The sequence below is a fragment of the Palaemon carinicauda genome, chromosome 14, assembly GCF_036898095.1.
Source record: "Palaemon carinicauda isolate YSFRI2023 chromosome 14, ASM3689809v2, whole genome shotgun sequence".
NCBI classification, from domain to species: Eukaryota; Metazoa; Arthropoda; class Malacostraca; order Decapoda; family Palaemonidae; genus Palaemon; species Palaemon carinicauda.
In genome coordinates this window covers 32,267,740-32,283,629 of record NC_090738.1, presented here as the reverse complement: position 1 = coordinate 32,283,629, position 15,890 = coordinate 32,267,740, and the positions used below count along the sequence as shown (strand labels likewise).

Below are 15,890 nucleotides of genomic sequence, written 5' to 3'. Positions count from 1 at the left end.
AACTAACCAGACTCATTCAAGAAACTAATTCCATGTACAGCAGACAATACTGCAACTAACAAATCACTCTGAAGACAATGGAAATCCTATGTACAGCAGATCACGTTGCAACTAACCACGTTGCAACTAACCAGACTCATTCAAGAAACTAATTCCATGTACTGCAGATAATATAGCAACTAACAAATCACTCTGAAGACAATGGAAATCCAATGTACAGCAGATCACGTTGCAACTAACCACGTTGCAACTAACCTCGTTGCAACTAACCACATTGCAACTAACCAGACTCATTCAAGAAACTAATTCCATGTACTGCAGATAATATTGCAACTAACAAATCACTCTGAAGACAAGGGAAATCCTATGTACAGCAGATCACGTTACAACTAACCACGTTGCAACTAACCACGTTGCAACTAACCACGTTGCAACTAACCAGACTCATTCAAGAAACTAATTCCATGTACTGCAGATAATATTGCAACTAACAAATCACTCTGAAGACAATGGAAATCCTATGTACAGCAGATCACGTTGCAACTAACCACGTTGCAACTAACATCGTTGCAACTAACCACATTGCAACTAACCACATTGCAACTAACCACATTGCAACTAACCAGACTCATTCAAGAAACTAATTCCATGTACAGCAGATAATATAGCAACTAACAAATCACTCTGAAGACAATGGAAATCCAATGTACAGCAGATCACGTTGCAACTAACCACGTTGCAACTAACCAGACTCATTCAAGAAACTAATTCCATGTACTGCAGATAATATAGCAACTAACAAATCACTCTGAAGACAGTGGAAATCCTATGTACAGCAGATCACGTTGCAACTAACCACGTTGCAACTAACCTCGTTGCAACTAACCAGACTCATTCAAGAAACTAATTCCATGTACAGCAGATAATATTGCAACTAACAAATCACTCTGAAGACAATGGAAATCCTATGTACAGCAGATCACGTTGCAACTAACCACGTTGCAACTAACCAGACTCATTCAAGAAACTAATTCCATGTACAGCAGATAATATTGCAACTAACAAATCACTCTGAAGACAATGGAAATCCTATATACAGCAGATCACGTTGCAACTAACCACATTGCAACTAACCACGTTGCAACTAACCAGACTCATTCAAGAAACTAATTCCATGTACAGCAGATAATATTGCAACTAACAAATCACTCTGAAGACAATGGAAATCCTATGTACAGCAGATCACATTGCAACTAACCACGTTGCAACTAACCTCGTTGCAACTAACCAGACTCATTCAAGAAACTAATTCCATGTACAGCAGATAATATTGCAACTAATAAATCACTCTGAAGACAAAGGAAATCCTATGTACAGCAGATCACGTTGCAACTAACCACATTGCAACTAACCACGTTGCAACTAACCAGACTCATTCAAGAAACTAATTCCATGTACAGCAGATAATATTGCAACTAACAAATCACTCTGAAGACAATGGAAATCCTATGTACAGCAGATCACGTTGCAACTAACCACGTTGCAACTAACCTCGTTGCAACTAACCACATTGCAACTAACCACGTTGCAACTAACCAGACTCATTCAAGAAACTAATTCCATGTACAGCAGACAATACTGCAACTAACAAATCACTCTGAAGACAATGGAAATCCTATGTACAGCAGATCACATTGCAACTAACCACGTTGCAACTAACCTCGTTGCAACTAACCAGACTCATTCAAGAAACTAATTCCATGTACAGCAGATAATATTGCAACTAACAAATCACTCTGAAGACAAGGGAAATCCTATGTACAGCAGATCACGTTACAACTAACCACGTTGCAACTAACCACGTTGCAACTAACCACGTTGCAACTAACCAGACTCATTCAAGAAACTAATTCCATGTACAGCAGATAATATTGCAACTAACAAATCACTCTGAAGACAATGGAAATCCTATGTACAGCAGATCACGTTGCAACTAACCACGTTGCAACTAACCACGTTGCAACTAACCAAACTCATTCAAGAAACTAATTCCATGTACAGCAGATAATATTGCAACTAACAAATCACTCTGAAGACAATGGAAATCCTATGTACAGCAGATCACGTTGCAACTAACCACGTTGCAACTAACCACGTTGCAACTAACCACGTTGCAACTAACCAGACTCATTCAAGAAACTAATTCCATGTACAGCAGATAATATAGCAACTAACAAATCACTCTGAAGACAGTGGAAATCCTATGTACAGCAGATCACGTTGCAACTAACCACATTGCAACTAACCACGTTGCAACTAACCAGACTCATTCAAGAAAATAATTCCATGTACAGCAGATAATATTGCAACTAACAAATCACTCTGAAGACAATGGAAATCCTATGTACAGCAGATCACGTTGCAACTAACCACGTTGCAACTAACCTCGTTGCAACTAACCACATTGCAACTAACCACATTGCAACTAACCACATTGCAACTAACCAGACTCATTCAAGAAACTAATTCCATGTACAGCAGACAATACTGCAACTAACAAATCACTCTGAAGACAATGGAAATCCTATGTACAGCAGATCACGTTGCAACTAACCAGACTCATTCAAGAAACTAATTCCATGTACTGCAGATAATATAGCAACTAACAAATCACTCTGAAGACAATGGAAATCCAATGTACAGCAGATCACGTTGCAACTAACCACGTTGCAACTAACCTCGTTGCAACTAACCACATTGCAACTAACCAGACTCATTCAAGAAACTAATTCCATGTACTGCAGATAATATTGCAACTAACAAATCACTCTGAAGACAAGGGAAATCCTATGTACAGCAGATCACGTTACAACTAACCACGTTGCAACTAACCACGTTGCAACTAACCACGTTGCAACTAACCAGACTCATTCAAGAAACTAATTCCATGTACTGCAGATAATATTGCAACTAACAAATCACTCTGAAGACAATGGAAATCCTATGTACAGCAGATCACGTTGCAACTAACCACGTTGCAACTAACCTCGTTGCAACTAACCACATTGCAACTAACCACATTGCAACTAACCACATTGCAACTAACCAGACTCATTCAAGAAACTAATTCCATGTACAGCAGATAATATAGCAACTAACAAATCACTCTGAAGACAATGGAAATCCAATGTACAGCAGATCACGTTGCAACTAACCACGTTGCAACTAACCAGACTCATTCAAGAAACTAATTCCATGTACTGCAGATAATATAGCAACTAACAAATCACTCTGAAGACAGTGGAAATCCTATGTACAGCAGATCACGTTGCAACTAACCACGTTGCAACTAACCTCGTTGCAACTAACCAGACTCATTCAAGAAACTAATTCCATGTACAGCAGATAATATTGCAACTAACAAATCACTCTGAAGACAATGGAAATCCTATGTACAGCAGATCACGTTGCAACTAACCACGTTGCAACTAACCAGACTCATTCAAGAAACTAATTCCATGTACAGCAGATAATATTGCAACTAACAAATCACTCTGAAGACAATGGAAATCCTATATACAGCAGATCACGTTGCAACTAACCACATTGCAACTAACCACGTTGCAACTAACCAGACTCATTCAAGAAACTAATTCCATGTACAGCAGATAATATTGCAACTAACAAATCACTCTGAAGACAATGGAAATCCTATGTACAGCAGATCACGTTGCAACTAACCACGTTGCAACTAACCTCGTTGCAACTAACCAGACTCATTCAAGAAACTAATTCCATGTACAGCAGATAATATTGCAACTAATAAATCACTCTGAAGACAATGGAAATCCTATGTACAGCAGATCACGTTGCAACTAACCACATTGCAACTAACCACGTTGCAACTAACCAGACTCATTCAAGAAACTAATTCCATGTACAGCAGATAATATTGCAACTAACAAATCACTCTGAAGACAATGGAAATCCTATGTACAGCAGATCACGTTGCAACTAACCACGTTGCAACTAACCTCGTTGCAACTAACCACATTGCAACTAACCACGTTGCAACTAACCAGACTCATTCAAGAAACTAATTCCATGTACAGCAGACAATACTGCAACTAACAAATCACTCTGAAGACAATGGAAATCCTATGTACAGCAGATCACATTGCAACTAACCACGTTGCAACTAACCTCGTTGCAACTAACCACATTGCAACTAACCAGACTCATTCAAGAAACTAATTCCATGTACAGCAGACAATACTGCAACTAACAAATCACTCTGAAGACAAGGGAAATCCTATGTACAGCAGATCACGTTGCAACTAACCACGTTGCAAGTAACCTTGTTGCAACTAACCTCGTTGCAACTAACCACATTGCAACTAACCACGTTGCAACTAACCACGTTGCAACTAACCAGACTCATTCAAGAAACTAATTCCATGTACAGCAGACAATACTGCAACTAACAAATCACTCTGAAGACAATGGAAATCCTATGTACAGCAGATCACGTTGCAACTAACCACGTTGCAACTAACCTCGTTGCAACTAACCACATTGCAACTAACCACGTTGCAACTAACCAGACTCATTCAAGAAACTAATTCCATGTACAGCAGACAATACTGCAACTAACAAATCACTCTGAAGACAATGGAAATCCTATGTACAGCAGATCACGTTGCAACTAACCACGTTGCAACTAACCTCGATGCAACTAACCACGTTGCAACTAACCAGACTCATTCAAGAAACTAATTCCATGTACAGCAGACAATACTGCAACTAACAAATCACTCTGAAGACAAGGGAAATCCTATGTACAGCAGATCACGTTGCAACTAACCTCGTTGCAACTAACCAGACTCATTCAAGAAACTAATTCCATGTACAGCAGATAATATTGCAACTAACAAATCACTCTGAAGACAATGAAAATCCTATGTACAGCAGATCACGTTGCAACTAACCACGTTGCAACTAACCACGTTGCAACTAACCAGACTCATTCAAGAAACTAATTCCATGTACAGCAGACAATACTGCAACTAAGAAATCACTCTGAAGACAAGGGAAATCCTATGTACAGCAGATCACGTTGTAACTAACCACGTTGCAACTAACCAGACTCATTCAAGAAACTAATTCCATGTACAGCAGACAATACTGCAACTAACAAATCACTCTGAAGACAAGGGAAATCCTATGTACAGCAGATCACGTTGCAACTAACCTCGTTGCAACTAACCAGACTCATTCAAGAAACTAATTCCATGTACAGCAGATAATATTGCAACTAACAAATCACTCTGAAGACAATGAAAATCCTATGTACAGCAGATCACGTTGCAACTAACCTCGTTGCAACTAACCAGACTCATTCAAGAAACTAATTCCATGTACAGCAGATAATATTGCAACTAACAAATCACTCTGAAGACAATGAAAATCCTATGTACAGCAGATCACGTTGCAACTAACCACGTTGCAACTAACCACGTTGCAACTAACCAGACTCATTCAAGAAACTAATTCCATGTACAGCAGACAATACTGCAACTAACAAATCACTCTGAAGACAAGGGAAATCCTATGTACAGCAGATCACGTTGTAACTAACCACGTTGCAACTAACCAGACTCATTCAAGAAACTAATTCCATGTACAGCAGACAATACTGCAACTAACAAATCACTCTGAAGACAAGGGAAATCCTATGTACAGCAGATCACGTTGCAACTAACCTCGTTGTAACTAACCAGACTCATTCAAGAAACTAATTCCATGTACTGCAGATAATATAGCAACTAACAAATCACTCTGAAGACAAGGGAAATCCTATGTACAGCAGATCACGTTGCAACTAACCTCGTTGCAACTAACCTCGTTGCAACTAACCAGACTCATTCAAGAAACTAATTCCATGTATAGCAGATAATATTGCAACTAACAAATCACTCTGAAGACAAGGGAAATCCTATGTACAGCAGATCACGTTGCAACTAACCTCGTTGCAACTAACCTCGTTGCAACTAACCAGACTCATTCAAGAAACTAATTCCATGTATAGCATATAATATTGCAACTAACAAATCACTCTGAAGACAAGGGAAATCCTATGTACAGCAGATCACGTTGCAACTAACCTCGTTGCAACTAACCTCGTTGCAACTAACCAGACTCATTCAAGAAACTAATTCCATGTACTGCAGATAATATAGCAACTAACAAATCACTCTGAAGACAAGGGAAATCCTATGTACAGCAGATCACGTTGCAACTAACCTCGTTGCAACTAACCTCGTTGCAACTAACCAGACTCATTCAAGAAACTAATTCCATGTATAGCAGATAATATTGCAACTAACAAATCACTCTGAAGACAAGGGAAATCCTATGTACAGCAGATCACGTTGCAACTAACCTCGTTGCAACTAACCTCGTTGCAACTAACCAGACTCATTCAAGAAACTAATTCCATGTACTGCAGATAATATAGCAACTAACAAATCACTCTGAAGACAAGGGAAATCCTATGTACAGCAGATCACGTTGCAACTAACCTCGTTGCAACTAACCTCGTTGCAACTAACCAGACTCATTCAAGAAACTAATTCCATGTATAGCATATAATATTGCAACTAACAAATCACTCTGAAGACAAGGGAAATCCTATGTACAGCAGATCACGTTGCAACTAACCTCGTTGCAACTAACCACGTTGCAACTAACCACGTTGCAACTAACCAGACTCATTCAAGAAACTAATTCCATGTATAGCAGATAATATTGCAACTAACAAATCACTCTGAATACAAGGGAAATCCTATGTACAGCAGATCACGTTGCAACTAACCACGTTGCAACTAACCACGTTGCAACTAACCAGACTCATTCAAGAAACTAATTCCATGAATAGCAGATAATATTGCAACTAACAAATCACTCTGAAGACAATGGAAATCCTATGTACAGCAGATCACGTTGCAACTAACCACGTTGCAACTAACCTCGTTGCAACTAACCAGACTCATTCAAGAAAATAATTCCATGTACAGCAGATAATATTGCAACTAACAAATCACTCTGAAGACAATGAAAATCCTATGTACAGCAGATCACATTGCAACTAACCTCGTTGCAACTAACCTCGTTGCAACTAACCTCGTTGCAACTAACCAGACTCATTCAAGAAACTAATTCCATGTATAGCAGATAATATTGCAACTAACAAATCACTCTGAAGACAAAGGAAATCCTATGTACAGCAGATCACGTTGCAACTAACCACGTTGCAACTAACCTCGTTGCAACTAACCACGTTGCAACTAACCAGACTCATTCAAGAAACTAATTCCATGTACAGCAGATAATATTGCAACTAACAAATCACTCTGAAGACAATGGAAATCCTACGTACAGCAGATCACGTTGCAACTAACCTCGTTGCAACTAACCACGTTGCAACTAACCACGTTGCAACTAACCAGACTCATTCAAGAAACTAATTCCATGTACAGCAGATCACATTGCAACTAACAAATTACTGAAGAGAAGGGAAATTTTATGTAGAGCAAATCACGTTGCAACTAACCAGACTTATTCTTGAGAATAAGTGGTACCAAGCCTTTTTTTTTTCTTAATTACTTCCCTTTATTTATATTACACCAAATTAATGCAATCCATCTCTCAAACATCTCTGCATAATTGAACAGTCTCTCAGTATATGAAGGTTTAATATTTCTGAATTTTTACAAATTTCGTGCGAGAAAATTTATGATTAAAAAAATAATGTGCGCTTTTTGGGTATCTCTACCTCCATGATTTAAATACAGAGTAGAAAACTAGGTAAAATAGTTTGAAATAGGGTTTTTTTCCGACACTCAGATGCCCAATATTTTCAATAATGAAAATTATTACTCCACTAAAGTAATTGTCTAAGTTTTGCTTCAGGAATTTATTTTCAGTTGGCCACATTAATTTGACTTTCAGAACATATGCTACTGAAGATCCCGTAAATAAAGAGTAAATGATTAAAACCCATTCGATGTTTTATAGTAGATAAGCCAAAACCCATTTAATGTTTTATAGCAGATGAGCCAAAACCCGTTCGATGTTTTATAGCAGATGAGCCAAAACCCGTTCGATGGTTTATAGCAGATGAGCCAAAACCCGTTCGATGTTTTATAGCAGATGAGCCAAAACCCGTTCGATGTTTTATAGCAGATGAGCCAAAACCCGTTCGATGTTTTATAGCAGATGAGCCAAAACCCGTTCGATGTTTTATAGAAGATGAGCCAAAACCTGTTCGATGTTTTATAGCAGATGAGCCAAAACCCGTTCGATGTTTTATAGCATATGAGCCAAAACCCATTTAATGTTTTATAGCAGATGAGCCAAAACCCGTTCGATGTTTTATAGCAGATGAGCCAAAACCCGTTCGATGTTTTATAGCAGATGAGCCAAAACCCGTTCGATGTTTTATAGCAGATGAGCCAAAACCCGTTCGATGTTTTATAGCAGATGAGCCAAAACCCGTTCGATGTTTTATAGCAGATGAGCCAAAACCTGTTCGATGTTTTATAGCAGATGAGCCAAAACCCGTTCGATGTTTTATAGAAGATGAGCCAAAACCTGTTCGATGTTTTATAGCAGATGAGCCAAAACCCGTTCGATGTTTTATAGCATATGAGCCAAAACCCATTTAATGTTTTATAGCAGATGAGCCAAAACCCGTTCGATGTTTTATAGCAGATGAGCCAAAACCCATTTAATGTTTTATAGCAGATGAGCCAAAACCCGTTCGATGTTTTATAGCAGATGAGCCAAAACCCGTTCGATGTTTTATAGCAGATGAGCCAAAACCCGTTCGATGTTTTATAGCATATGAGCCAAAACCCATTTAATGTTTTATAGCAGATGAGCCAAAACCCGTTCGATGTTTTATAGCAGATGAGCCAAAACCCGTTCGATGTTTTATAGCAGATGAGCCAAAACCCGTTCGATGTTTTATAGCAGATGAGCCAAAACCCGTTCGATGTTTTATAGCAGATGAGCCAAAACCCGTTCGATGTTTTATAGCAGATGAGCCAAAACCTGTTCGATGTTTTATAGCAGATGAGCCAAAACCCGTTCGATGTTTTATAGAAGATGAGCCAAAACCTGTTCGATGTTTTATAGCAGATGAGCCAAAACCCGTTCGATGTTTTATAGCATATGAGCCAAAACCCATTTAATGTTTTATAGCAGATGAGCCAAAACCCGTTCGATGTTTTATAGCAGATGAGCCAAAACCCGTTCGATGTTTTATAGCAGATGAGCCAAAACCCGTTCGATGTTTTATAGCAGATGAGCCAAAACCCATTTAATGTTTTATAGCAGATGAGCCAAAACCCGTTCGATGTTTTATAGCAGATGAGCCAAAACCCGTTCGATGTTTTATAGCAGATGAGCCAAAACCCGTTCGATGTTTTATAGCAGATGAGCCAAAACCCGTTCGATGTTTTATAGCAGATGAGCCAAAACCCGTTCGATGTTTTATAGCATATGAGCCAAAACCCATTTAATGTTTTATAGCAGATGAGCCAAAACCCGTTCGATGTTTTATAGCAGATGAGCCAAAACCCGTTCGATGTTTTATAGCAGATGAGCCAAAACCCGTTCGATGTTTTATAGCAGATGAGCCAAAACCCGTTCGATGTTTTATAGCAGATGAGCCAAAACCCGTTCGATGTTTTATAGCAGATGAGCCAAAACCCGTTCGATGTTTTATAGCAGATGAGCCAAAACCCGTTCGATGTTTTATAGAAGATGAGCCAAAACCTGTTCGATGTTTTATAGCAGATGAGCCAAAACCCGTTCGATGTTTTATAGCATATGAGCCAAAACCCATTTAATGTTTTATAGCAGATGAGCCAAAACCCGTTCGATGTTTTATAGCAGATGAGCCAAAACCCGTTCGATGTTTTATAGCAGATGAGCCAAAACCCGTTCGATGTTTTATAGAAGATGAGCCAAAACCTGTTCGATGTTTTATAGCAGATGAGCCAAAACCCGTTCGATGTTTTATAGCATATGAGCCAAAACCCATTTAATGTTTTATAGCAGATGAGCCAAAACCCGTTCGATGTTTTATAGCAGATGAGCCAAAACCCGTTCGATGTTTTATAGCAGATGAGCCAAAACCCGTTCGATGTTTTATAGCAGATGAGCCAAAACCCGTTCGATGTTTTATAGCAGATGAGCCAAAACCTGTTCGATGTTTTATAGCAGATGAGCCTAAACCCATTCTAAACTTTTTATCCAATGGTAAATAAAAAATCCTGACAAAATATCTGATAAGAAATCCAGATGTCCTTTGTAGGAGGTATTATAGATCCCATACTAAAACGTGTAATTACAATGAAAATAAAATCCACCATAACGACATTATCTCATGGGGTCATTTCTGTGAAAGTAACAATAATGGTACAGGCTACACAAACTATTGAATAAAATTCGCTTTATAGCCTGATGTGTAAATTTATAAAATTTAAATGAAAGAAAACTTTAAAAATTTAACAAGTATTTGTACTTCAAAATTTACATCCACTGGTCAGCAACAAAAAGCTAAAATAGATTTCCCTTGAAACGCATAAACTATCTTTACAGTTCTTACTACGACTGATGAAAAAATATTTTACGTTGTCTTGCAAAAGTATATTAACTTCCCCATAACAAATACCCCTTTATGATACTGAAATCATTCTAAACTTTCCGTACTATCGGTACGACTTGATATTTTACTACAGAATAGTCAAATTTTATAAAGAAAAAAAAAAAGTTACGTAGTTTACTGTAGAGAAAACGACCACCTTACCACAATATGCGTTTTACTGTTTATCAGTCTATCTCCAAAAGGAACATTGGATATTCAATGGATAAGTTAAAAAGATAACTAACCAGCCTTTAGCTAAAATGTCTTTCCTGCACTTCCCCAATATCGAGGGGACCTACACGTTAACGCTGAACAACACACACAGGGAATTGCCGTATCTCTTAACTAGCAATCTGTAAATCTTAATAAGAGCTATGATTTACTTAAGCATATTTACTGCTATAGGTCTTATTTTCGATAATTAGACTTACCCTAATAAATTATGAAATATTTAAAAAGTCTTAAAAATTTCACTTTAACCTTCAAGTATTAACGTCCTTGCACAACTAAATTAATTATACTATTTTCCTACTAAATCCTCAACTAAATCTTTCCACTAATTTCAGTACCATTGAGTCATTCGAATCAGATCGCTTGCTTCTACTCGTAGGGTTACTCAAAATGGTAACATACTGGCCTCGTTTATGTCTCCTATCGGTTCACTATGGACATCTCCCATTTATGGTTTCTTACAAAAACCTTATCTTTTACGGGTTGGTAACCGTAATATCACTTTTATGTCAATATATCAGGTGTCTGGGAGAGAGAAAACTCCTACCAGACGCGTTCCCCGGGTGGCGGATGGGGGAACCCCTAGGAATTAGACTCTTAGGGCTGCTCTGAGTATGTTGAATAAGGAGCCGTGGACCAAACAACCGAGGTGCTGACAGTATATTCAGCAATAGGTTAGGACAGCCCTTGTAAGCCGCTAACTGAATCTTTAACGCTCGAGAAACTCAAGGATCAGTTGTCAGATGGAAAAATAGGCGACGAAAATGGAAAGTCTTAGGAAAAATGTTATAGATAAACTGAATTTTTATATCCGGTGTTAAAACTAAATGATTATCAACATTTATTCCAGGATTGTTTTTTATTTGCTACCGCAAATTTTTAGCAGACTGGAAATGAAAAGGTTTTTAGTTTTATCAGAACTTTTTTTCATTCATCACCCAAAGAATCTTTATAAATTGATCTGCCATATAAAAATTTGATAAATACTTCGCCACACCCATTAAATTTTCTCTAAACTAATCTAGCACAAAAGAAAAAAAAGTGGCAAGATTGCCGAGGGCAAATTTTGAAATTTATAATTAAAAAAAAATACTGAAATATAAATTAGTTTTACCTAGAATACGGCAAACAAAGATTCTAATTCCCTAGTGCTAATACTTTGATATAAAGCTCTTTAATTATCTCAATCAGGAGGTTGTGATTTTACATTTCACCAGCCTAATTAAAACAATAGTTACGGATAAATTAATAAAATATTATAGGCTAACTTATAAGTGATTAGATTTGGCCCGTCATCCATATCACCATCAGGATCCAAGAGTTTAAAATTAGGTTTCACCATTTCGAGATTAGACCAGTTTAGATATTTCTGAAACATATAAATGCTATTATATAGGGAACTGACCTGCCCTGGAGGTCTACACTCGAGTGTCTTTTTACTTATGAGAAAGACAATTTATTAGTATCTCATTACTCGTGTCGCTGATAACTTATAATCGATTCCTCGAGACAAATTAGTTTTTGTTACAGGTCTGCACCTTGAGTACCTTATACCATCAGCTTTTATAACCTATAATAATTTAGTTTACATACAAAAACTTTCAACGTTTAAGTAACGCAGAATGCCAACTCCTACTTATCTCACTATCAACATTTGCTAGAGAATTTTTTACCCGCGAACTAGCAGTTTGGAAAACTTTGGAAAACTTTGGATAACTTGCACAAATCTGAAAGTTATGGAAACTTGCCTTACAGCCACCTACAGTATACCATTTCAAAATGCCATTTGGAGCCTTTGTAGGGTGACGGCCAGATCCCGTAGTAAACGGGAAAATTCTGAACTGGCCGTCGTTCTAAAAACGATTTTGGCAGGAGAAGCTAACTTAAAAAAACTCACCTAACCTATGCTAGAAGCCATATCCTTACCCAGGGGGGCTTGCCCCCCCCCCCCCCCCTTACACAACAGTTTCCTTACCTACGAGTACGACGGGAGAAGCTAACTTAAAAAATCCACCTAACCTATGCTAAAAGCCGTGTCCTTACACAGGGGGGCTGCGCCCCCCGGACCCCCCCCCCCCTTACACAACATATTTAAGATCCATAGACCATTTCCAAACGTTTTTATTCTATACAAGATAACAGTCGGAGCGATAATAAGCAAATTAGGACGCTTGTCCGTAGCGCTACAAACTACCCTGCCATTTATATCTCAAAACTTTTCACTTAAGTTCCAGTATAATTTGAAATAATAGTCCATGACCTATTGATGCAAGTTAGTAAGGTACACTGTAAAATAGCCACTTGAAAATATTATAATAGTTCACTGCAATTTTTTTTTTTACCTGTTCAAGTGGTGATAATCCACTGATTGCTCTATACAAGAGTTATGAAGACTTTTCTGAAGGAGAAAGACTTAGAGATACCAAGTAAAATTCTTTTAGCTTTTCGTACTGACAAAAGCTAAGAAAAGTATTAGATTGAACATTATGCAGATCGTAATCTTCGTTAACAATAATATTAGAATTGAGAACGTGAAGTTAGGATAAAATTAGGTTAATGAATATTTTAAAATATAAAATATGCTATACTATTAACAAATAAAATTTGATTAATTTAATTAACCCACCAATGATGTACAAAGGTATCCGAAATATTGATACTAAGCCTCTAAGAAACTAAGAAAAAATTAAAAGAAAAAAATCCATAAGTATGAAAGCTGGGGACTTATTATACATTGTAACCATCCTTATGGAAGCTTATATATTCTAATCATCCTTATGGAAGCTTAATTCTAATTTTGTATTTAATATCCATTATATCTAGTTTTGGATTCCACTGGTTTCCAACCTTCACCTTTAGTCATAACTGAAAATCCAGTGTTATTAACCTATTATAAAAACTTTTCGTAAACAAAGAATCTATTTGTAATCTAAAATTCTTACTTAATTTCCAAAGAAAACTAAAGACTTTCTTGTTCTTTATACGCTTCGATAGTGTGGATTTGACAAACTATGTGGTGCGAAATACCAAATGCCTTGTAATCAATATAAAATGACTAAAGGTCCTGTAGAGAGTAGTGCTCCCCTAATATATGGGACCAGAAAAGCAGCCCTTAAGGTAAATATTCTCGCTGCTCTATTATGGGAAGCGGTAAGTGGAGGAGTTGAACTCACCAAACATGAGTGTCCTTATTACGGAGATTTACTTTCACACGAGTACCAATAGCTAGACTAAAGGTGTGTTTCAAGCAAAATTAAATTACACTAAATTATTTAATTCCCCGAGAGAAATAAATCTTCAAACTCTAGTCATGGTGGAACTAACGACCAATATGGAAAAAAAAAAGTTGACAAACCATCCTGGAGCGTGTGAATATTTGAAATGTTAATGTGTTCAAAATACCAGTTAATGAATACGATGTACAACAACAAAATCACTCAAGAGAATAAAAGCTTCGCTTGCGCAGTAACCCGTAACCAATCTCTCTAAAGTTATAAATGGACTTGGCAAAAGAATTGACGAGTACACTTTTTGTAGATCGATACGTAAACTTATGCTACACACCCTCTTTAGCGAAAACCATGCAAAGATACTCGGTACTCGTCCATTTCTTATAGAAAATTTCAATTCCGCTAGAAATTAGTATCGCATTAGTCGTGTCGCTGATAACTTATAATCAATTCCTCGAGACAAATTAGTTTTTGTTACAGGTCTGCACCTTGAGTATCTTATACCATCAGCTTTTACAACCTGTAGTAATTTAGTTTACATACAAAAACTTTCAACGTTTAAGTAACACACAAAATGCCAACTCCTACTTTTCTCACCATCATGGTCAAGTCACGATCACTTCGACTTTAAAGTACTACGAACACTAAACTCATACCACACTAGTGAAGCTCACTAGAATTATCACAACCGATAGCCATTTTGTAAAATGGATACGTGTTCATATAACCACTTAAAACAATAGAAATTTACCTATGGGTCACCGTTCAATAACCATTATAAACCATATTCCTAAGGTTAAAAGCTCCTTCCGTAGGAATTCAATCCGTTACGCTTACAGTTTACATAAATGGCTGCCATGCTTTCTCTCCCAGATCCTCTTCTCAATGTTTCGACCAATGGCGCAAACGTGTTACATTTTGTTTTCAGAAAAGAAGCAAATGAGTGTCCTGATTGGTTAAGACAAACAAGGACTCTAAAGGAATGTTGTCTTGCTCTTAACTAACACTGACATCTGTTGGGAAAAATATAAACATCTAGGCAAAACTATGAAATTGTTGAAGAGCAAAATTATGACAAAACGATAACGAATTTTACTGTTATATATATATATATATATATATATATATATATATATATATATATATATATATGTGTGTGTGTGTTTATTTATGTATTATTTCAAAATTTCTTATATATTGAAGCTATTAGCCAATTTACAGTGTGTGGAAGCTCGCACCATTTGGAAATGTAAGAGAATTTCTCTCACACTCTCGAAACAGGACGAGAATTAGTGCGAATTTTTAGTATGGGAGTTACAGGATAATGCTCACTTATACATTAGGTAAAGTCAAGGTCTTTTAAATATACTCCGAGTACATTCAAAGGACCTCGGGTAAAGTATTATTCTCGAGTATCATACCTGTGAGAGAGTATATCCCCTTTTTTATTTTTCCTATCTTATTGAGTTACCCATTGTTGTGCTTCACGTAATATACGTATCTATAGAAAACGTAGATTATGATGTCACTCGCCTACGTAACCATGACATAGACTAAAGGTTTAATAACCAAGAATAGAAAGTCTCCATCAGTGCCTGGCATCTCATATTAGAATTCAAAGCATACGTGACATCTAATACAAAAGTCTTTAACTAATCATGTTAGAAAGTCACTATACTATTTTTTAGAATGCATCTTATCTATACTACTTCTGT

The 15,890-nt window shown here is 37.1% G+C and overlaps 2 long non-coding RNA genes across 6 annotated transcripts in view; both read right to left on the bottom strand.

Moving 5' to 3' along the window:
• Positions 1 to 15,155, bottom strand: part of LOC137653504 (uncharacterized) — a 31,763-nt gene extending 16,608 nt beyond the window's left edge. For 4 of the 5 annotated variants that reach the window (XR_011046496.1, XR_011046497.1, XR_011046498.1 and 1 more), the window contains exon 1: positions 14,927 to 15,086. This is a non-coding gene — a long non-coding RNA (uncharacterized lncRNA). Of the gene's footprint in view, positions 1 to 14,926 lie in introns of all 5 variants that reach the window. The other variant, XR_011046499.1, reaches the window with a different exon arrangement.
• Positions 1 to 15,890, bottom strand: part of LOC137653156 (uncharacterized) — a 286,289-nt gene that overhangs the window by 151,947 nt on the left and 118,452 nt on the right. The gene's annotated exons all lie outside the window — the stretch shown is intronic.